General features: G+C 43.6%; 1 protein-coding gene across 2 annotated transcripts in view; it reads left to right on the top strand.

The window, feature by feature from the left end:
* Rasgrp1 (RAS guanyl releasing protein 1) overlaps positions 1 to 22,416 on the top strand; it is a 65,833-nt gene that overhangs the window by 10,677 nt on the left and 32,740 nt on the right. The window lies entirely within an intron of this gene.

Genomic DNA, 22,416 nt, shown 5'->3' with positions numbered 1-22,416 from the left:
AAGCCCTTGCTCTGTTGACACTGACTAAACTTCTGAGAGCCCTGGAGAAGGGCACGTCAGAGGCAAACTCACTCCCTGGCCTTCCAGTTGCTGCCTCACGCCTGCAGCACTTTGCAGAGCCCTGGTACTAGACTTTAGTATACAACCAAGTCAGGCTTCCTACCCTGGGGGACATTGATGGAAAAACCAAAGAAATAGTAAGACAGTGTAGGTAGGATCAACTTCAATGCCACCCCAGTCTTGAAATTGTGAAAAAGGGGGCACCTTTTCAGGCCTATTAGGTCTTAAAAAACAAATAGCCAATCATGAGCATGAGAATCACAGAAATGGGTGGGGATAAGGATAACTTGCTGAAGATGTAGAGGAGAGATGGGCCCAAACTTGTCTTCTTTTTTGTGGATATGAAAGTGTGTGTAGAAGGGTAGATAGTAGCCTTTATCTGCTAATAGCAGTATATTACATGATTATTGAGCTCACAAGATCACAATTGTTCTATTTTCTCTAATTTGGCAAGCCAGTTGTTAAGCATAGCCACCATTAAAGATTAAGTTTTGTCCCTGTGTGATGAGTAAGTTCATAAACGACGAGCATTCCAAATGATCACTTTCTAGTACGTGGTCATGTTTACTATCCCGTGTGCTTCTGAGGGTGCATCCATCATGTCTGTATGGGGAAATGCTGGAGAGGCTTTAGCGGCAGAGCAGGGCCTCCACAGCTCCATCTGCAGCAAGGTGGGGCTGGAGCTCAGCTTGGCTTGGCTGGTGTATTCACACCTTGGGAAGAGCAACACTACCACCAGTGCATCCTCCTCAGACCCAGCCCTGAGGAGCCCATGGTTAAACTCCTACAGCATGCCACTGTCTACAGTACTGGACCAAGGGTGCTAAGAGACAGGCGTTTAGGGGGAAGGGACCCTCAAACTTAACAATCTTGGACTTTATCACACAGTTAGGAATAAGGCTACCATGGTGTTTGCCTCTTTCATACCTTAAGAAACAAACTCTCCATTTGGTCAAGACGAGATATGCTAAAGAGGTGAAGAAATCAAACATCAGCCCAGCTGGGGTTTTCTTAAAGAATTGTGGAACAAAGACTAAATCCAAGAGCTCGTCATTTGGAACTGAACAGACTACTTATATGTAGTTTTTTTTTTTTTTCTTAACTCACCTCTAAACACTCTCCAGGATTAAACCTCTCCTTCTTTTCTCAATTTCCTGCACTTTTGCCCTTCACATGTTATGTGCCTCTCGGTTGTTTGGGGTTCCACCCTGTTGCTCATCGGCCTTTGTTCCGCTGCGTGCTGGCCACATCACTGGTGTCCACACACAGGCTTTGGCTGAGTGTTTGTTTGTTTGTTTTTGTTATTGTTGTTGTTCATTTTTAATGGGTTTGTGTGTGGTTGTGCTCCTGATCATGAAGGGTCCCTTCAGGCCCCTTGCCTCTTTGTTGCTTCTGTCCAATGCTCTCTATCGCTAGAGGTTTGAGCCTGTTGACTCCTGCGATAGCATTTGCTGTTGGATGGACTTCCCCTCATTTTCATCTCTCCGTTAATTTTACTATTACAATAGGGATAAGTTGTGTTCTTATGTATGTGTCTTAGATTTTTAATCCTTTATTAATTCTAAACTTAAAATCTGTATTCCAACCACTTGGGGGAATACGTTCTTGTCATTTTAAACCAAAAGCAAAATCATATTAATACATTCAGTGTATAATATGTATCATATACTCTTGGGAATGATCAGTAGAGTTTGCAAGTTATTGATGGAGGAGAGAAAGCCCTTGGCTCTATTTCTGACTTAAAGCCAGTCTGGTTTTGGCTGCAAACCAAAACACTGTGCACAGGTCATTTTGTCACTCAGATCCCTGGTTTCCCTGATACTGACAAAGAACATCAAAATCAGTTTGGGAACCAAACAATGTCTGGAAGAAGAAATATGTGATCTCAGATGTGAAATTGACTGTGAACTTGAAGGAAATCCTTCAGAATGGAAGTATGAGGTGCTTTTATATATTAAGTGTTTTATATATAAAGTGCTTTTAACTGCTTGCAGGACCAACCAATAGCCTTAGAAGACTCAAAAACTCAACTACGTTTAAATCCCATTTTTCTAAATTATTAATATAGACTGAGACTATGTTGCTCTTAAATAGGCCTTTTTGTGATGAGATACACAAACATTAACACACACTTACCTAGTCTTTCTAAATATTCAAAGTATTATTTCACTAATAACTGGCTTTTGAAGAATTATTGTGAACAGTACAATGTTTATGTTAATATTTCATATATTTATTTAATTTAAATTCCCATGTTCTTGTACCTACAGAGATTTAAAACTCAGAACTCACATTTTAAAAAAATTTAATAGCTTTAAAAAACCATTTGCTTCACTCTGGGAAAACAGAAATATAGAATAACAAAAGGAAAAAATTTCAATCACATATCCCACCCTCACAAACAATATTAACCTATGAACATTCTCAGGTGTGTCTTGGCCTTCTAAATTGACTCCTCTGGACATTCAAAGATACTGTGAACCTATTACGTGTTTAATGATAAATTATCCATACCTCTGTGTGTTCAAAATTTACATCTTAACCAATTATGATCCTGTGATCAATATTAGTAGTTCCTAAGAGACATGCTAGCATACAAGGTTACTATTCTATCCTAAAATTGATATTAAAAAATTCTGGTATAATTCCATCAAATATGAGACATAATGTTGAGGGTTGCTTGGCAATTAAAATGATGCTGGTGAAGAATTAAAGGCATTTCCAGGAAAGAAGAGTACTTATTTTTCCAATGCTAAATGCTAATTATAATAACCCAGGGTTGATTACCGATAGAATAAATGAAGGGGGGGGGAATACTTCTACTAACTGAACATGGGAGATGTAAGCTGTCTTTTTTGTTATGTATGGTGAAAGTGAGTTAAAGGTTTGCTGTCCAAAACAAAGAATAAAATTTGTTGCCTTCATTATAACTTCCTTAAGGAGCTGCTGGTGAGATTTACGGCAGAGCCTGGTGTAAGTCTGCCCTGTCAGTCTCCTGCAGTGAGGACCACTGGGTGGTGGGCAACAGCTGCAAAGGCTGTTGTTTACTTTGGTTTTACTCCAGAACAGGTCTAGGGCCCTGGGAAGATCACGATGATCTTGCTAGAGGCCTTTATCGTTTGGCAGAAATGGCTGTCAGGATGGAGCCTGACCTGGGGGCACATCAATGATTGATTGAAAGGGACAAAAGAACGCAGTGACTACAGGAAGAAGATGCAGCCCAGACTGCTAGCTTTATACTGAAGGAGCGCAGGGCATCATGGGAGTAGTACCGCCGTTGAGGATGAAGTCATGTGAAGATTCAGAAACGGGATAGCCTTAAGGGCAGAAAGTGAGAATTCCCAAGGGGAAGAGCAGAGAGTTATTCTGTCTCCTCTCAGGGATCTGTCTAGCCACAGTCTAGGACTTGCTTGTATAAATTGTTGAACGGCCCCATTTTGATGAGGAACTGAAGCAAACCAGGAAGCGGTGTCCCCCTACTTATCCTGTGTGTGTGTGTGTGTGTGTGTGTGTGTGTGTGTGTGTGTGTATGTGTATGTGTGTGTGTATGTGTGTGTGTGTATGCGTGTGTGTATCTGTGTATGTGTGTATATGTGTGTATCTGTGTGTGTGTGTGTGTGTGTGTGTGTGTGTGTGTGTGTGTGTGTAAACTTGTTAGCATGTAGTCACACCCTGCAGAGGACCCTTAAATCCACTGTGGGCTAATTCTACATTCACTCACTTCATGCATGATCTTAGGGACTTTTCCATACTCCCTGCCCTTCTTTCTCACCTTGGATTCCCACTTTACTTCATCCAAGCCTGCCTCGCCGTTTATCTCCAGTCCTGGGTAACTCAGGCTACACAATAAAGCATTCAGCATCTAATACATTGCTTTCCCGAGGTCAGCCACAGGAACCACACTGCTGGTCCCCATCTGTCTTCAGTTCCTGCTAAGGAGGTGTGCTGTCTCTGGGGTAACTTGTGATTTGACTCTGCTCTACGAGTGGACTCCTCTACTTGTTCTTCCTGTGAACTCCCCACCATCTCTCTGCCCAGTGGCTTAGAGTCCCACTACCTTGTCATCAACCACCAGTGTCAACCTGAGATGGACATAGTGTCACAGGGGAAAACATGGAGACAGGGACTCTAGATTAAAAGAGATCGGTCTGATGTATGTCTGTGTATGTATGCAGATAGGCTCACGCTATACAGTTAGATATATTTGTATAATTATATATATTGAAATTGGGATACTTAGTTTGATATTAAAAAAAAATCACAACTGTTTTGTTCAAGTATTTTTAGTCTTTTATTTTCTTTTTTTACTAACATTAACTATTATAAAGTAATGGGGTTAGTATATTTCCATACATACATACATTCATACATATACTATAGACTGATCAAATCCATCTTCCTTTTATTCACTTCCACATCCATCCTTACAACCTCTATTTATCATTATTCTGCATTTAGCATGAGAAGAAAAAGGGGAGCAGTGTGTAGTGGTGCCCACCTTTGGCCTCAGCACCTGGGAAGGAGAGACAGGCACACATCTCTGAGTGCAGGCCAGCCTGATCTACACAGGGAGTCCAGGCAGGGCTCCAGAGTGAGGCCCTGTCTCAAATAAAAAGAAAAAAAGAAAAGAAAAGAAAGAAAGAAAGAAGAGAAAAGAAAAAGAAGGGGCACTATTTGGAAAGAGGAAAGATGGAAGGAAGGATGGGGACATGAAAAGGAATTTTAAGGATGAATATGACCATAGTGTGTTATATACATGTTGTATGTGTTATGGCATGGAAATTTCAAAAGGAAACCTATTATTTTGCACAATTAGTGAATATTAATAATTTTAGCATAAAGAGGGGAGAGGAATATAATATATTTATGTCCTGTACTAGGCATCCCATGTCAAACCAGCTTGTTTTCCTGTCCACACTCAAATGATAAATTCCTGGGTGTTCAAAAAGAAATGAAATCAGAAACGTTAATATTCAGTTTTCCCATTAGAAGCTCTATTTTCTCTCTTTTTTAAAAAAAGTAAGAAAATGCAGTATTTTCCCCACACACACACCCAGTCTGGGTGATAGAAATGCCAGTGCCCTGGGCACAGCAAGCTCCCTGGAAGGCAGAGAACAGATCGCAGCAGGATATGCCATTAGAGGCCACATGGTTCTGTGGGTTTGGGACGCTAATCCTGACTCTGCTATTTACCAAACATTGCCTTCCACAAACTGTTTTACTGCACTTGTTCTCATCTGCAAAATGCTTAAAAGTGATGAAAAGTTTTAAAGGTTGTTTTAGGTTAGATGAAAATCAGTTTGCCTTGGTTTGAGCTGTCCCAGAAGCAGATCCCAAGACAAGGAATTGAGCACAGGTAGTGTGCTTTAGAAGGTGGGCCTGGGAAAAGCTGGTGCAGGCAGAGAAGGCTGCCCAGCTCACTGCCTTATCACATGGGCGCCTACTCTGGAGACCAAGGTAGAAGATGCAGAACCATCCCGAACCCAAGAGAAATGTATTATGCACCACATTCCCCAGGTGATGCTTAGGGGCTGCTTTGAGGGGATGTTCAACACCCAGCGTATCCCTCCAGTCTTGCACTTGGGTGAGGGTGGAGAAGAGCCAGAGAAAATTGTCAGGTGGAAGCCAACTTCAGTAAATGCACAGTGATGGCAAAACCTGAGGGTTGGTGGGTACACTGTTGTAGACTCTGTTACAAAGTCAAAGGTTGATGCCCAGTATGTGTTAGTGGGCAGGTACAGAATGTGTACAAACCCAGATGAACTCAGAGCTGGTGAATAGTTGTGCTTAACGTAGATATGATAGCCATGCCTGTGGGCAGACATAGCTCTGGATGCGTCCATCAGACTGTCATAACATGTGAGATGCAGGGCGGGTCATTAAGCTTTGTCTCAGAAAGTTAAAAGACCCTGAAAGTCCCATTTGTTTCCTGAGGTCCAGTCCCAGTGTTGAACTATAGTAATTTTGTGTTTGTTTTTTTAAGGTATTGTGTTTTTTAAAAAAAAGAAGATACTGGATATTGCCATAGTGAACCCCCTAGCCTAGTATGTATAGACCCAGCAGGTCATTTTGTCATTTAAATTTGACATAAAGTTGAGCTATATTAATGTGCTGAAAAAGTTTCTCAATTTTCAAAATATTATGAAAATGTTGTGAATTCTTTATGGAAGCCATTGGAGGTGAGAGGATGTTCCATATATCTGCAGCTCAGGGAGGGACAGGATGCCTGCAGGCCCTGGGAGCCTCGAAAGCAGGGCCTGAGGCGTTCTAGATTAACATCTCCTTCCCACATCCACTTTGCATGTCAACCCTCTCTCCTCACTGAATACTTCTCTCTGTGGATGGGAAACACGGTATCGTCATGTGTCTCGGACCCTCGGAGATTTCATGATTTTTCGTCCTATGTTCAACTTAACAAAAGCCTGAGAATTTTGACTGGTTCAGATTGGGTCTGGTGGCAACTGCTGGAACCAGTCACCTGTGGTCACGGGGGTGGAGTCACTTGGGGAGGCAGTGTTTTGATTCCCAAGGGAAGGTGGGTGTGTTACAGCAACAAGACATCTAGTACTGTCAAGCATGTGCGTGTCTTGATGATGTGATGCTGTATAGGCGTGCAAGCACTTCTGGTATCACATAAAGAGTAACTGTGTTTACCAGTAAATGGACCAAGAATTGGGACCTCCCATTTAAAAAAGTATAGACATCAAAATAGGAATCCATTTCAGAATGTTGAATACTGGATTCATGTATTGGAAAACAGTCCAGAACCGAGACTGAGAATTCAATGAAACACGGGAGATAAATTCTCAAGTCACCTTGGCCAGCTGTCTGGAACCACTTAAACCACAGAACAAGGTCTGGAGCCCAGTGAAAGAGGGACACGTTCAGGACTTCCAGAGATGGTAGGGATTTGTGAAGCGATGTAGAAGAGAGAGGGGATCTCCCTGAGTCTTGACCAAATACTGAGCTATTCTGACTATCATTCTAAGGCACTGAATAGTCACTGCAGCTGTGGGAGTCAAGGGGGCCTAATAGTCAGAGAATATCTGCAGTTCTGACCTGAGAATGGAGAGACAGCACTTGGGGCACACAAGGGGGACATAAAGAGTTAGATTGGGGTACTCGTCACTCACTCTCACAAAACCTAAGTCCAAGCCTTGACAAGATCAGTCTTAGGCTCCAGTAAACTGAATGCCACCATAAAGGAGCCCAGATTCTCAGTATTGTGGCCACACTGTTAGGCACATAATAAAAAATTATAAGACATAATCTATAGAATAGAGCCAGATATGGTGGCTCACAATAATAGTTCCAGAACTGGAGAGGCTGAGGCAGAAGGATTGCCATAAGTTGGAGGCAGCCTGGGGTACACAGAAAGTTCTAGGTCAACCTAGAATGCAGAAGGACACAGATAGACAGACACAAAGAAGGGGGTATGGAGGGAGGGAGAAAGACCCTGGTTTTTTAAATTAAAATGAATAAATAAAGCAGGAAAACATGACTGGTAACCATAAGAGTAAGAGGTCACTAAAAGTGAACTCAGAGATGCAGAGATGATGCAGTGTTGGAATTTGCAGACAGAGAATTTTAAACAGCTCTTAAAAATATGTTGGAGAATTCAAAGTAAGATGAACAGATGGGGAACTTCAACAGAGAGAAACAAAGGGGGCCAAGTGAAAATTCTAGAACTGAAAAATAAAAAGTATCAAAAGGTAAAAATTCGCTAGATGGGTTTAATTGTACGTTGAATGTTGAAAAAGGAAAGATCAGTGAAGTCAAACACAGGACCTGATTTCACAGGGAAAGGACTGGGCGAAAATCAACTCGGGTTTCAGATGATATAATCAGGGCTCACAGGCACATGAAAGGATGTAGGACAACTGGGATAAAGTTGAGAAACATTATACTACCTGTCCTCATGAGTTATTATAAAGCTGCAGTTTAATTAAGATAAACAAGCACAGGAAAAAAAAAACAAATAGATCAGAGGCACAGAGTAGCAGTTTCAGGGATGAACGCATGCATGGTCAATTGCTCCTCCTCAAAGACACCAAAACAAGTCTATAAGAATGGGTGTCCTTTCCACAAATGCTGATGAAACAAATCACACACACACACATACACACACACACACACACACACACACACACACACACACACACACACTCGCATGTGTATGCACCCATACACACATGCTTGCATGCTCATACACCCACACACATGCACACATTCACACACATGCACACATACACATGCATGTACAGACATATGTACATAAATTCATGCCACATGCGAAAAATAACTTGAGATGATCCAACATATTTGATTACAATAAGGCTCCTAGGAGGAAATATAGGTGAGTGTTCATGCAAGACTTGAGGAGTTATTTCTAAACAGGATATGAAGTAACCCTAAATAATGTATTTAACGAATTGGACTTCATAGAAATCAAAAAGTTCTACTCAATAGGTATTGTTGAAGAAATGAATATACAAGCCACACAGTGGGAGAAGGCTCTTGGCAATATATACCTCTGACAGAAACATTTGATCATGTTAACATACAATAGAACTCTCCCTGCAATTAATTACTTTTGAGGTTTTGGTTGGTTGGTTTTGGGGAATCGAACCCAGGACCTTGTACATACATGCTAGGCAAGTGTATCTCTACCACTGAGATAAACTTCACTCACCCCACCCTTGACCCAAGCAGGCGAGTTACTTTCTACCATGGCTCTCTGACTCACACCAAATTGATATCTGATGTGTTTCCTATTGTGTTTTTCCAATTAGAACTGGCCAGGCCCCGCCACATGTCTGTAGCATTGTTAAAAAAGTCACCCACATAAGTACTTCCCTTCAGTTTATTCCACTGATTTCTGAAGCTGTGAAGCTCTTTGTGGGGCCACTTAGCAGTATGTAGACCCACCCAAGGTTTAAGGCATGAACTAAACGGTTCAGATAGGCCCAACCAAACTTGACTGATCTTCACATCCCCACTGCAGGGCTTTCAAAATTAAAAACTCTTGTCTTTGTCCCTGGGTGTCTTAGTTAGGGTTACTATTGTTGTGATGAAATGCCATGAGCAAAAATAACTTGGGGAGGAAAGGGCTTATTTCACTCACATGTAATAGTTTGATCACCAAAATCAAGCAGAGCAGGAACCTGGAGGCAGGAGCTGATGCAGAGGTCATGGAAGGGTGCTGCTCACTGGCTTGCTCTCCATGGCTTATTCATCCTGCTTTCTTATAGAACCCAAGACTACCAGTCCAGGGGTGACCCCACCCACAATGGGCTGTACCTACCCCATCAGTTAAGAAAATGTACTGCAGGCTTGCTTACAGCCTGGTCTTAAGGAGGCATCTTCTCAGTTGCTCCTTCCTCTCTAGTGACTAGGCTGTGTCAAGTTGGCATAAAACCAGCCAGCACACTGGGGTATCTTGACATGGTGACTGAGTAGTAGCCCACAGAATATTCTCATTACTTTGTCACCAGGAAAGTAAATTTCACCCACTAATTGGTCCCAATTGCTACCTATTTTGAATGTTTTCTTTGTTGTTTTAAGCTGTTTTCATTGTGGTGACTGTGTGTGTGTTTTCTGGAGCATTAAGTCTCTAATACCTGGATCATAGACACGCCTTCCCTTCACTCTGCGCAGGTGAGCGGGTGTTTTAGTGCTGGAAGGTGAAAGAAGAAGAGAAAAAAAATGTACCAAGTGAGGGTACCACTGTAGTGTTATCTATTGGGACTTGTGGTCATTTTCTGTAGATTAGGCGTGGAGGTGCCGGGGGTGGGGGTGGGGTGGGGAGGGTGCTTACCAAGCAACTGTAAATGAAATAACCACATTTACTCCCCTTTACCAGGCAGATGAAGCCAAAGCCTTGCCGACTTTAAGCTCCACCCGGGCTGCCTTCGTACATCTTTGGGGGTATGAATTTCTCCCACTAGGAAATGAATGACCCAGCTCTTGTAGATGCGAGGGAGAGGCTAGGTCTTTTAGCTTTCTGTAGCCTTCAGGATTATGCTTCCTCATCTTGTAAAGGCCAAGCTTCAAGGCAGAGGAAGGTATGAACACCAAGGGACCAAGAGTCCCAACTTCAAGTGGCAGAGCCTTCTAAACAGCAAAATTAGCTCTAAACAACACAATTCAGCAAAAGCCATCTTTTGTTTTCCTAGTTACGACAGTACATGCATGTGGGGATGCTCACACGCTCTTCAGCCCCCCTTGGCGACTGTCTTCTCAGGAGCTATGCAGTCCAGGGAAGGTCAATGTGCAGAATTTGAAATGATGTCTGGATTCTTTACAAATGACTCGTCTCAGGCTTGAGGGCTGTTTCGGATGGTGAAGCGCTAGCAACGCAAGCGTGAGAGGACCTGGGTCTAAAAAGCCAGATGTGGCCGTGCAAGTCTGTAACCTCAGTCCAAGGTGGAAAGGGGAGGACCCCTGGGCTCACTGGCCAGCTAGCCTAGTGGAATCGCTGAGTTCCGGGTTCTGTGGGAGATCTTGCCTCCGCAAAACAAGGTGGAGAGTCATTGAGGACGCCTGATGTCAGCGGTCTCCAGCCTCCACCTGCACCCACATCAGCATATGCATATGACACACTCATGACAATAATCAAACAAACAAACAAGCAATAAATAAATAAATAAATAAATAAATACCTTGCTAAGAACCTCAGGGCTCAGGCTGCAAAGTACACAGCCTTTTGGGTTTTTTGTTTGTTTTGTTTTGTTTTACAGTACTGAGGAGCCAACCCAAGGCCTGGCACATGCTAGGCAAATACTTTACCATGAAGCCATAGCGTCAGACCGTCAGTGTTAACAGAACACTAGGTCAGAGGTTGCTGCTTGCTTCGCTTGGAGGACATTCTGATTTTTCAGCTTTCAAGACATAGATCAAAGCAAGGGCTCCTTCTCAGACTAGTATGTGAGGTCCCCAACACCATGACCCTGATCCTCCTTCCTACCCATCTATCACTCCTTCCGTATCAAAACTTCCTAATCCAACCAGCTTGGGTTTCCTTTCCCACACATATCTTTATCTCTGTTGTCCCCAAATATAGAAATCATTTATTCCCCAACACACTTACCTCCATCTTACTCTGTCAAAACCTGGCCCCTGCTTCAAGGCCAGTCTCCAATGTCACTGTCCTTCTGAAGGTCTCGCCATTTGCTTCTTGTCAAGTCTGGCTTTCCCTTCTTCTGAACAGCCTTAGTGTTTTGTTTGCAGTTCGCTGAAGGCCCTGATGCTCAGCTTTCTTGGATGGCAGGATCTTCATTATACCCATAGCCCCATAGCACCTAGCACAGCTTTTTTGAACAAAGAGCTTTTGACTAGTTCCAAGCACAGAACGTCATCTCTGTTACTCGGTGGTGGGCTATTACTATTTGAGGGTTGTTATTTAACTGGAGGTGATGTTCAAATCACGTAGTGACTGGGACAGCCCAGGTCCCTATCAACCTGAATAAATGCCTTTTGGGACAGCCTGAGTATCAGCCCTGATTGTGTGCATATTCCAGATGAATATGGTCCCTCCCCTCCCCCTCACAAGACTGCTCTGGTCACATGAGGTAATGCATGTGAAAGTCCTTGGGCAGCAGAAGGTGGTTTGTAGATGTGGGGCTGCAGGCTGTCCTCCAGCGCCCAGTGTGGGCTTGGCTCCTTGACCTTTAGTGCGTCCTGACCACTGCTCCACTTCACTCTGAGCCGCCTCCCAAGAGCAACTCTTGAGCAACAAATCAGGACACCACACGCTTGTGGGAACTTGGAATCAACCGTTCGATCTCCCTCGCCTCTTAGTGTTATCTTTTTCAAGCCGGGCCTCTTCCCTTTTTAGGCTAAAGGCTAAATATTTTCAGCAGACGAGTTTTGAGCAATCTCATCAAAAATTTAAACCTAGGAAGACTCTTTGAACATTACTGTAAGTTGGCTCACTTAAGAATTCCATTCGCTGTTGCATTTTGACCTTAAAATTCAGGATCCTGAGTGATGTCTGGACATATCAGGTGTCCTGACTTCCTGCATGACACTGGGATGCTCTGCCTAGATCTGTGAGTGGATTGACACCAATGAAAACAATCTAAGATTTCATCTTAGTTCCTTTGTCTTTACAGTTCTCTGTCTCTTTTTCCAATGCGTTCTCCCTTAAGAAGTGTGTTTGAGCCTCACCATGTCATTTCCTCCCCATATTCCCTCCCATCTCTAAACTGTGGAAATACAAATCATTAGCCACTTCCTTCTCCTGAAGACATTAACTCTTTCCCATTAAGCATTTATTGCTTTTTTTATGTTCATTGGTTATTTGCAGTCAATGTCTCTTCTTGTACCTTTGGATTTCTGTTAAAAAAAAAAAAAGTCTCAATGTTGTGTATACAGCAGGGTACTAGAAATCCTTGGGAACTGACAGAAGAGTACACATGACTCTTCTCCTTAGCCTTCAGGAAGTCCCATCTAAAAGGCAACCAAGAATTATAATAAATATAAATAAGTTAAAATCCTAGAATTAGAATAACAATTATTATTTGGACAGTATTGTGCCACCACTTTGTAGCAGTGGGACCATTGGCAAGTTATTTGTAGCTCTCTTGAGTGTGTTCCTTCATGGAAACATGCACTGTGTGCACAGCAGTTGAGAATCTCTGGAATGTGCACAGGCCACATCTGGCCACAGTAGCCATCATCCATCTTGTTGATATGCCCCTTTATGAGCCAGCTTCAGAAACCGTCAAGTGTTGGGCCAAAGGATGTTCTTTTGTCTCACAACTCTGGCCATGAATTTAAATCCCCATGCTGTCACTCACCAGTCATCTCATTTCAGGTGGGTCACATCTCATCACCACCATTTTTCACCTATAAATAGTGAGAATAGTATCAGCCACCCGGAGGCTTTGTGAAACGTGGAGGAGACAGCACCAAAGGAGAAGGTGGCTATTGGCTGTAGCCAGGGCAGGTTGATCATGCTTCAACAGCTCAGTGAGGATTTCATGTGCTCATGTGACAACTGTCAGGTCACGTCTATGCTTGAGACCCACAGATCAAAGAGACATCAGTTTGGACTCAATCCTTGTCTCCCCCCCACCAAATGTCTGCCTTCTCTCTTGGTTGTGTCTCTGCTGGGAGGAGTTAGAGTGAGACACTGTCAAACTCTGAAAATAAGCAAACTGGGGCTCAGAAATGGTCAGCACCCTCTCAGGGCTAGACAGTCTGGGACAGAATCCTGTGTCTACTGCTGACAAACCGTATAAACCTGAGCAGGTGACAGGGTCCCCTAATTTCAGTCCCTTTGCCAGATGGCGTTAACACCACTTATTGGCCTTCGCAGGGCTAATATGGAAGGGCTGTGTTGGCACGGCCCTGGGAACACAGGAAGAAGTCCAGGTATGTCCACAACAGCAGCAACAACCGGAAAGCTAAAAGGAAAGGCTAGATCTGACTTTCTTCCAACAATGCCCAGGGTTTCTCCGAGTCTCTACCTGCATGGGTGGAGAAAGCTTTGTGACGTTCAGTTTTGTGTTTCAGCAGTTTGCATAATGCAGTCACATGGCGTTGGTTCATTACTCAGAATGTTGTGAACCACATTCTCACTGGGTTCTTGGCTAACTGAATAGTGGCCAATGTCTTCCTTTCTGTGGAAGAGACTCCCACCCACCCATGCGGTTCCCCCATTCAGAGCTGCTGCCCACATCCTCATGAAGCCTTCTTCCTAGCAGCTCTTAAGTTCTGAGGTGCTGAGGGGAAGGTGCAGATAAAACCTAGCTCTAGGAAGACTCTTGGGAGGCAAGAAATAACTACGATGGAGGCTTGTTTGAGAGCAAGCTAAGTACAATGTCAGTGGCCCAGATGGTGTGACAGACCACAGTGAACAGTCACTCTTGGGCTTGCAGATTAAGTGTTCTCTGAAGATTCACAGCCCTGATCCAGAATAGTCAAGGAGCGATAAAAGTGACAAAAGGTGAAGAGAACAAAATAATGTCCTAAATCTGGCCAGAGAAATAGGGACCACTCACCATTATCACAGTGCTTCACAGTTTACAAAGCATCTGTAAATACTCAGTGAGATGTCATCTTATCACTGATGGTTTACAAAGGGAGAGAGGCTTTCAGACGAGTTTCTGACTATGGTAGACTGTCCTCAGTGATTTTTTGCCTTACATGGTGTTGCGCTGGTCTTTTCTCTAGAACTATTTGGGGTGGTAAGGTGGCATTTGGCACCTCTCTAGTTAAAATCAGCATGCCTGATTACTGTACGGCTGCCCTGCACTAGACTGAGGTTGTCTATTATCTAGGCTTGTCGATCTGATAAATTCAAGTTACACACAGAAAACATTTCTGAAGAAGACTGAGGTTATGGCGAGCCGGTAATTCACAGATGGGCTTTGCAATATTTCACTGTGTGGGTATTCAGGAAGTTCCCCTTTTTAGTACCTCCTTGACCTGCTGTCCCCGTCCTCAAGCCCAAAGTTTTATTTTATTTTATTTAGGAAAAGCCATAATTACATGGTTTTTTATAATTAATTTTTTCCTTTATAAAATGTGTTTTGATCATATTCTTTCCCTTCCCCCAACTCCTTCCAGATCTTCCCCACCTCCCAACCCACCCACAGATTTTATATTCTCTATAAAAAAATGAAAACAAACAAAAAAAGTAAGATAAAGAATAACAAAACAAAACACACACACACACACACACAAATATGGAATCTGTTTTGTGTTGGAGATGCCTAGAATTTAATAGACAGGAAAGAAGTAAGAGGAATAAGTTACAATGAGCAAGGTAAGAGTTCCACCCCCATGTCCTGCCCAGTTGTTTGTATTTCTGTCTTCTTCAAGTCCCTTGACGAGTGCCCAGCCTCCCACAGGCCACTTTCCAGCAGTTCTCCAGGTTCCTCTGAGAAGCTGGGACCTCGCCTATTGCTCTATCTTTCCTTTCCTGGGATAGGTCATGGCCTGTGTGCCAATGAGGCTGTGTCAAAAGAAGCTTCCTTCAAATCAAATCAAACTGCAGTACACTTATTGGCCAGGTAATTCTACAGTTTGATGGATGCTAGGAATAGAAGCTGGCATGGTCTTCCAAAGGTGGCCTTTAGAGTCTGACGTCATTGCATTACACCAGAGTCAGTTCACTGGCTCTTCCCACCTGGCCCACTTCCACCCTGGCCCAGTCTTTCACTCTGCCTACTTATTCTCAGAACTGTGTCTACTTTGCAGAATTTCTACGGGCATCTTCCTTCATGACTTCTCAGGTCCTTGGTTCCACAGATGTGGCAAGTCCAGACTTGGGCAAGCAGCCCCCTAGGAAAACCAGCTGTTTTGTGCAGCAGAGATGTCACGCAGCTAAAAAGCCCCTTCTCACTTTAGGCAATCCATGCACTTGGTTAGACATTTATAGACTGCAATCACTCGTCTAAACAATTTAGGTCATTCTTTATGTTGAGCTTCATGTCTAAGAAGGGAAGTATGCTCAGAGAGAGAGAGAGAGAGAGAGAGAGAGAGAGAGAGAGAGAGAGAGAGAGAGAAATGTGTTTGTTGGTTCCTGGTTTGCAATAGGAATAGAGAGCACTTCTCCTGGCTAAACAGGGTACTAACAGCTTAGGACAGCCACCATTTTTACCCAGTGGCCATTGGCTCATAGGCTGTCTGCATACTAGATGACCCAGGCAAATGGTACCAGTAGTAACTGCCTCATGTGCTCATAAACAATGGTGGGTAGATCTACATACAGGTTAGGATTTCTGGGGAAATCTCCAGAGCATGTTCTGTAGTGATGACTCCAAGAAGAGTGAGTCTGTGTGTGTAGCGGTTCTTAGGCAGGGGAAAAGAGGGAGGCACTAGTGGGAATATCCTTGTAGCATGGGCAACTTTTCCTGAGACTTTACTACCCCAAGGAGTAGCAGGTGCCAAGGAAAGAGCCCAGTGCTGAGGACAAAAGGCCCTTCCTGCCTGGTATTCAATTCACCAGCCCCATGACCTCAGCTAAGGCATGTTGCCTGCATTTCTTAACCTTAATATCAAGTCCATGGTCATCCCAGAGAATAAGAGTCAATGAAGATAAGGAGACTAGAAGAGGACCCTAGCTCTTTAACCTCACAGGTCTGCTGAGGGTGCCTGGATTGCCTATGTTTGGAGCTGACTGTCAGCACCTCTTCCAGGCTCCACTTCTCAGCTGTGGCTTTATGTTGTTTCCTTGAGACAGACCATAAGGAGAACAGTTCCACCACAGAAACACAGAAACACCACAGACCCGTCATCCCCAGAAGAGCTCTTGAGGGCAGCCATGCTGATTGGCAAGCTTGTCCTGGGTCCCAGTCACTAGCATATTACTGGGTTTCTCCATGCTATTCTTTTCCTCTCAAGTCTTGAAAGGCTGAGAATTTTAAAAAAAAATAAAAATTAAGGTGCCATGGACTATACGTTTTAAGCTGCCAAGGCAGTAAAAGCTGTGAACGTTGAAGGTATGTGTAACCACATTCCTTCTTCACATAGGCTTGCTGTCTCCGTTTCCACTGTTGACATTAAAAATCCCTGAACCCAACTCACAAAACCCAGGGAGTTTGGGGGTGTACTTTCCAGAGTGTAGAGAAGACTCTAGTCTTGCTGTCAAGTAGGTTTCTCTGAAGCACTCACCCTATTGTTAGATGTTCAGAGTTCTGAGTGTGCCTGTTGGGTTCTGCCTGGATCCAGTCTGCCTTCATTTCTGGGATACTGATCTCCTTTGACAGGTTCAGCCTTGCCCATGGATTTCTGATCCTAGCTTCCCCGACCCCTGGATGGAGCACACATATTACTTCCTGTTATGCAAGGCACCTCCACCCCCATGCTTACTCATGCTCAGTACACCAGTTTCTGACATTCTGCCTTTGGTACCCTCCACATCTTTCACACATCAAGGTATTTCCATGGAAACCAAAACAAAGGAGGACCAAAAGGCTGTGTGTTAGACTTTCTCTCTGGTATCGGTCATGTGCCTGTGTGCTTCATGTCAGCTTTGCAGTGTGGCATTTTCGTGTTGTCCCTCAGACAAGTCTCACTGGAAAGCTACCCCATTGCCTTGTCAGCAAGGTGGGGAACATGGATTGCAGCCTCTGCTGCCTTTTCTCGAAGGATTCGGACCACAAGGAAGCAGTTCATCCACCAGAAGCTAAAGCTTATTTAAATCTAAGCCAAAAATAAAAAGGAGGAAGAGTGTCTGTGAGAAGACACAGACACAGCTGGACTTTGACGTTCCAGGTCACCTTGCCAGAGGCCTCATGAAGTCCTCCCTCAATCACCGCATATATGTAGGGTCGTCTCTCCCTTCTCCTAGCCCTCCCACCATTCAGCAAGGTCTCTGTGACTTCTCTTCCTAACATGTGGTGCCTAAAATTATTAGGTCCACTGCCTGTGGTTCATTCTTCAGCTACATTTGGAGCTCTTCCGTGGCAGCCCATCCTCTGCTCATCAGACATCTGCTGGTACCTAGGACTATCTAGGGATAGTTTCATAATCAATACTGGTTAATAAGGTTAAAAACATGTTTTTGCAGTGCTAAGTACTGAACTTGGGACCTTTAACTGTACACGTTAGATAAGCACCCTGCCAGGATTGGCACCATTAGGCATCAATTCTTTAAAATTGAAACAGAATAAAAAGTTGATACATAGAACAGTTTGAGAGTTATGTGTCTTTATTGGTACAAGTAGATGCTAGATGACCTGCAGTGCTTTTAGAAGGAAAAGGTGCATGAGATAGAAAATGGAGATAGAAGACAATCAAGCATCTGGGATTCTGTAAAGGAGAGCTTTTGCTGGTACTGGAACCAATGGTGGAAAGTAGATTGTCAGCTCATGGACAGATCACTCCAGAGCCCACATGGCTTTTTGTTCACTCTATCAAGCAAAGGGTCCACAGGTTAGATGTGTGTCTCATCAAGTGTATTTCCCGAGAAGTATGTATCCATCATTCTATGAGTCAAGTTGCAGAGAATATTAGTGTGACATCTTGCACTCCACTAGGTTTCAGCCCTTATAAGAATAAGCAGCAGCAGATGGTAGTGAAAAATTATGCACATTTTATTATGCATTGCACATTTTGCTTATTAGAATTTTTCATATGACACCCTGCATTTTTAAAAGCCTAAAGATGAAAACAAAATGGAATATTCATTGAAATATTTAAATCAGCTTACAGCAATTATATCAAAATAAAATCTAGCACCCTGGAAGGTAGTTAGATCCCCCTTGGCCAGCATCTTGAAGAAGTTCCAAGGGATGAGGACAGGAAGGGAACCCTCCCTCAGTGAGGTCATCTCATCATCAAAGGTCATACGGGGCAGAGATGGTGGTCGGGTGAGAGTGAGAGACTGCACTAAGCCAATCTCATTGAAAAAGGAAAACCAGGAAGGGAAAATATGAGAAGCTCTGTCTAGGTGTAGAGAAAAGTGCTCCTCTCTGCTCTTTGCCTCGCATCATCTCTGCCTTCCTTAGTGAGTGAGTCACCCCCTCCTGGACTTACCATTTGCCAGCACTCACCCCCACAGAAAGCATGTAGGATTCACAAGCCACCGTGTGGGTGTGTCACTGAGACTGTAAAAGAGGTGGGGGGCGGGAATGGAGTGTGAAGATGCTTGTGAATCTTAGGCAGAACTCCCTGGCATCTTAAAGACAACAGTCAAGTTCAGATGGAGCAAACATGACTGATGAGACTTCTAGAAATCACCAGGTTACAAAGGTCATTCTTCCATATGTAGATTGGCTCCAACTGGGCTTTCTAGCAGCATTCTAGAACCTGGAGCCAGAGAAGCCAGACACATTGTTCTTAAAGCTCACTGGAGTCAGCTTCCCATTTAATCCATGAGTGCCTGGGCCTGACAGATGGCCACACAGCACACAGCCAGGTATGGAGGAAAGCACACTGGTTCTGAAATTAAGCAGATTGAGCCAGATCTTTCCCTCTATGCCCCATTATCTTTTGACCTAGAACATATTACCCAACTTTTCTACTCTTGGACTTCCTCTCCTGCAAACTGTGAACTATGCAAACATTGCTGGGTTATTCTGAGAATAAGAAATCACTTTACCATGCTTAGCACAGCCTCGGTCCTACAGAGGGCTTCAGAAAATGGGAATCACTATGCAGCATGCGCATTCAATATGGTCTCTAGCTCTAAGTCCTTTGTGATGGGAAGGCTTTCAGCACTGGGTGAGTATATCAGTTAGGCTTTTCTGCCACATGTTAAGCCAAATGCTGTTTCCCACAGTGTCTGTCCATCAACTCAGATGCTGCCTTTTATGATCCCACTGAACAAATCTAAACTTGTTCCAGCAAGTAATTATCAAATACTTGAACAGTTTCAGTGTCTCCCTAGTCTTCTCCATGGTGAGCCCTTTTAGATCTGTGAATCCTTTCAAAGACTTTGTTTGATCTCACTGAGGATACTCCTGGGACCCTTTCCTTCCTATGTAAGCCTCCATGGGAAGGTGTTTGCCAGCCAGAAGGAGATGCAAGGATAGCAAGTCTTAGGGGCAGTACATCCTGAATAAATTTACGTGGACATGCAAATGTGTGCACCTCACAAGCATAGTTCATATAGTCTCCTGTCTTTCACCACTGTGTTGAGGGATACGAACACTACTACATCTACAAAGAAAAGCATGTTGTAAAATCACATTGTCAGATGTTGCATTGAAGAGTTACTCCCTGTAGCTCTCATTGGTTTTGTTGCGTTGTTGTCCTTGATTTTTTTTTCTCTGTATGTCTAATGCTTCCCATGTGACTTGAAATTCCTGCCCTTCAACTTCAGATTCAAAAGCATGGCCTGCTTTAACCAAGAGAATGAGACACGAGCGACAGCAGACCACTCCCAAGCATAGGTTTAAGAGGCTATTGGATATTTCCATGGAGCTCTCAGGATCGTATCATCATGAGAAACATAAACTCACATTAGCTTAGTGGTTCAAGGAAGCTGCGAGACTTATTGAATTGGGCCCCCAGCAAAGGTATCTGTACTAGCCTGCATATAGCCAAAGCATAGGCTCTTGAGCAAAAGCAAATGTTTCTAAGATAATTTGTTACACGGCATTTTTGTGTCAAGGGGCAATTACACAGAAATTATGTGGGCCATAAAACATACATATAGAAAGCAATTCTAATCCTATCTATCAGAATATAAGTTTAAAGGAATTTATGGGTGAGGTTACAAAACCATAATCAAGTTAAATGAATGTTTCATTCAAATGCTTTACCAATCTGCAACTTTCAAGTTAAAAAAGAGCTGGCTAAGAAGAAAATAAGTATGTGTACTACACCAAGTGAGTGAAATGGCTAATGACAAAAGCAAGCTGAATTATTACCAAAGAGACACAAAAAGTCAGGGGATTCCTATTGGACACATTTTATGATGTTGTTCAGCCCATGCTCATTGGGTACTCACCATGTGTCAGTACTAGTCTAGACCCTGAAAATAGGTTGTGGAGGGAAATTCGCAAGGCTCAGGTCCCAGAAGATTTGTATTCTACTGAATATTTAGGAAGTTATACATTTTGTTTTGTTTTGTTTTTTGGAGACAGGGTTTCTCTGTGTTGTTTTGGTGCCTGTCCTGTATCTCACTCTATAGACCAGGCTGGCCTCAAACTCACAGAGTTTCGCCTGGCTCTGCCTCCCGAGTACTGGGATTAAAGGCGTGGGCCACCACCACCTGGTGAGGAAGTTAAACATTTTTAAAGACCAATGGGACAACCAGATCATATGTGCAATGAAGAAATTCAAGCAAAGTAATGGCTACATTGAATAGTCAGAGGAAGACCTCTCATGGGATGAGGCTGATGTGTTATGAAAGATCCAGTGGAAGAAAGATAACATCGAGGGCCATAGCAAATGCAAAGGCCATGATCTAGCAACAGCCTCAGAGTGTTTGAAGTGGAAACAGAGGTCTAGAGAAGGGCAAAACACTTCAAAGTAAAGGGCCATATTCAAAGAGGCTAGGCGCGTGGAGCTCCGCCAGCCACAATAAAGGCAATGCAACTCATTGGAATGTACTAAGAATGTGACCTGATTTTCCAGGCTTCAGGAGCTGTGTGGAGGGGGAAGAGAGTGCGGATAAATAAGAGTGGAAAGAGGCAGGCCAGAAAGATTGTTGCATCATGGTGGTTGTTCTGGAGAGATAGCAAAACCAGAGGCGGGCAGGTCCCCAGTGTATTTTGGAAATAAAATCAAGACTCACTGATGGACCAGGTGCAGGAAAAGTGAAGGACTGCATGTGAGCTCTAGTTTTTTTTTGGGGGGGGAGGGGTAACTCAGGGGGCAGTTGGTGGCTCATTTCTGGAGATGAGGAAGAGTGAGTGGAGGAGAAATGAACCAGAGAAGTCAAGAGTTCTGTCTGGATGAGTTCATTTGAACTTATGCCTCTAAGGAGACTAAGCTGCTGGACATACTAAGTTTGTGGTCACGGCTGAAAATAGAAGTTGGCAGATATCAGCAAAGAGATGGTGTTTCAGTCAGAACCTGGATTACTTCATCTAGGGAAAGAGTTCACTTTTCAATTTAAAATTTAAGAACTTTTAAATTCTACAAAATGTTAGCAGAAAGCAGTGGGAGGACTAAAGTGTAGCACAAGCTGACATTTAAGAGCTTAGCAGAGGGAGAGGAGACAGAAGAGGAGCCTGAGAGAGACGTGATACAGAGTGGAGAGATGGAGCCAAGAGAAGAATGTCTTCCAGGAGGAGACTCATCAGCTTGGCTTTGGTTGGATGGAGATTAACTGAATCATAATGCAAGATGAGGACAGGGGAATGTTTGGAAGTGTGCAGCTGATCGATAACCCTGACAATTAGATACTTGGGCTAGCCGTGGTGGCTCATGCTTAGGATCCCAGCAGTTGGGAGGCTGAGGCAAGAGAATCTCTAATTCAAGACCAACCTAGGCTAAGTAAGAGATCTTGTAGAACCAACTATCCAACAAACAGACTAGTGGAGACAGAAACTGAAACAGAATGGCTGAAAAGTGACTGAGAGGATACAAGGGTGACCCTGAGATCTTGAGGAAGAGGAAAACAGAAATACAGAGATCTAGGATCGATTTACTTTTGGTTTAAGAAGGAGATGCAGGAGCACAATTAATGTCAGTGGGCAAAAACAAGCAGGGAAAATGTTGGTGTTGCAGTCTCACCAGGGTAGACAAGCTTAGTGGTCCTTGAAAAGAGGAGACAGGAACAGAGAGGAGCCGTGGACTTCCACAAGACCTTCCACAGTGAGGGGAGACAGGCAGTGAGGGCTATAGAGAGCTAATAAACACTCAAGTTTTCTCAATGACATGTGAGTTTAGGTCAGCTTTTGGGTATTCAGGACTTCTGAGACTATGTCCTTCATTTACAACTCACTAAAC

The sequence above is a fragment of the Peromyscus californicus genome, unplaced genomic scaffold (assembly GCF_007827085.1).
Source record: "Peromyscus californicus insignis strain IS unplaced genomic scaffold, ASM782708v3 Scaffold_7__1_contigs__length_154581171, whole genome shotgun sequence".
Classification (NCBI taxonomy): domain Eukaryota; kingdom Metazoa; phylum Chordata; class Mammalia; order Rodentia; family Cricetidae; genus Peromyscus; species Peromyscus californicus.
This window is presented reverse-complemented; position numbering and strand designations above follow the sequence as displayed.